Consider the following 2,484-nt stretch of genomic DNA (forward strand, 5'->3'; position numbering starts at 1 on the left):
TATATACTGTATATATATACAGTATATATACAGCCTTTGCTGTTGCTGTTCTCAAAGTGAGACGAATATCAGGAACATCATCTGCTTTAATAAAAACCTGATCTATAGGACTTTGATCAGCTGCTGTGTATTTGGATCCAAGAACTCCCTCACGGCAACCTACAGTATACAGCCCATCTTCTCCTTTCATGACGACCACAAGAAGATTCTTCGGATCAGTCGGGCCGCGATCAACGTCTGGAACTCTCAATGTAGTGCACTGCCCAACTTCTAATCGTCGAACTAATTGATTGCCACGACGTGTCATCCGAACTGCTGCTTTGGATTGTCCTGCATCAGCTGCATCTCGGATTTCCTGGAAACACCCACTTGGTGTCTCTGCTGTCGCTCCTGTCACTGCATCTTCGTCCCTCTCCACCTCTGCTTTTGCTCCTGTCAATGCATCTTCGTCACCCTCCACTACTGCTGTTGCTCCTGTCACTGCATTTTCGTCACTTTCCACCTCTGCTGTTGTTCCTGTCACTGCATTTTCGTCACTCTCCACCTCTGCTGTTGCTCCTGTCACTGCATCTACGTCACTCTCCACCTGTGCTGTTACTCCTGTCACTGCATCTTCGTCGCCCTCTTCGTTCTCTACAAATGTCTCCAGATCTTCTTCAGTGGCAGTTTCATTAAGAGCACACCTTGGGAGGACAGACGATCCTAGTCCAACTTGGGGTTCTTGGCCAAACGTTACTTTAAATGGACTATGTCCGGTGGTTTCATGTCGGCTAATGTTAATTTGCCACTTAACACACTTGAGTCCCACTGACCATTTTTTACTATTATTTTCCTGCATCCAGATGGCAAGTTTGTCCTGAATAACACCATTTAACCGTTCAACCGCACCCTGGCTTTAAGGATGACGGGGACGTCCAGTCACCAACATCAACTCAGGCCAGAGTGTGGAAAGTTCAGCAATAACGGCATTAACAAATTCACGACCATTGTCTGACTACAAAATAGCAGGTGCTCCAAAAGTCAGAAATATATCAAGAAGATTTGCAGCAACCTCTTCTGCTCTTTTCGTTGTAAGGGGACGTAGCACACAAAATTTGCTGAAATGGTTGACAAATGTCATGATGTACTTGCAATCACCATCGGGCAATGTCTGAAAATTGATGAGATCAATTTGACATCTTGAAAAAATGTAATGACTGCACACAGGTTTCACAACGAGACCTTTCGGAACTTTTCTGGGTTTCTTCTGATGGCAGTGCTCTTGCGTGATGTTTGACCACTTTTTCTTCACTTCAGCTATTGTTTTCTTACCACCACCATGGCCAATACCTTCGTGAGCTGCTTTAACAATATCAAACACTTCTTCTAGAGATGCAACAAACTTGAACACGTCGTTGGCTGGATCTTTTCGTTTTCGAATTAGTCTGTCAACATTGCCAACACGCAGGATCTCGTAGCACTTTTGTAAGTTGTAATCAAATGGAGATGTAGCGCCATGGGAATTTATCCTCAGCAAATCTTCTATAATCTTATCACATTTAGCAGTAGGTTGCAGGACAGTATTTTCGGCCTTTGATTCCTGTGTCTCACGTAGCTTCTCTTCAATTGCAGTTTGATCCATCTCTATTACTGAGAAGATAGATAGATATATTGAATGTACATCCAAAGAGGCACAAAACCTTCACATCACACCTCGAACTAAAACCACACTTCACTCCACACACCACAACCACACTTCACTCCACACACCACAGCCACACTTCACTCCACGACAAACACTCCCACGCACTCACACAGTCCACGCATTCACACAGTCCACGCACTCCCCACACACGCTTCCCCCTACACACAGGACAGCATAACACTCTATTCAATTCAGGCAAAATATGGTTGCCTAATCTGAAAGTCTTGCTTAATGTTCAGATTAGGCATGCATTTTGCACAATATAAATATTAGGCAAACTATTTGCTTAAAGTACACATTAGGCAATTTCCGATGCCTAATGTACACATTAGGCAATTATTAACATTGAGCGTAATATATATATATATATATATATATATCACCCACAAATGGCATTTAATGCCGAATTCTATGTTGGTAATATATATCCACTTTGAATTAATTTTATGGTAACAGCTTTTGGCCGTCAAGAGAGAGTCCTTGCAGGCATGGTTTCTCGAATAGGTAGGTTTTCGAATCTCTACCCGGTCATAAGCTGTTACCATAAAATGAATTTGAAGTGGGTATATATTCCCAAGGTAGAATTTGGTATTAAATGCCATTCTTGGGTGATATTTACATTGAGTGAAATCACGAATGTTAGCGATATATATATATATATATATATATATATATATATATATATATATATATATATATATATATATATATACATATATATATATATATATATATATACACACATATATATATATATACATATATATATATATATATATATATACACACACATATATATA

General features: G+C 40.3%; 1 pseudogene; it reads right to left on the bottom strand.

Annotated features, from left to right (window-relative positions):
• Positions 1-49: 49 nt before the first annotated feature.
• LOC137655027 (KRAB-A domain-containing protein 2-like) lies at positions 50-1,621 on the bottom strand (annotated as a pseudogene).
• Between the last annotated feature and the right edge of the window lie 863 nt (positions 1,622-2,484).

The sequence above is a fragment of the Palaemon carinicauda genome, chromosome 16 (assembly GCF_036898095.1).
Source record: "Palaemon carinicauda isolate YSFRI2023 chromosome 16, ASM3689809v2, whole genome shotgun sequence".
Lineage (NCBI taxonomy): Eukaryota > Metazoa > Arthropoda > Malacostraca > Decapoda > Palaemonidae > Palaemon > Palaemon carinicauda.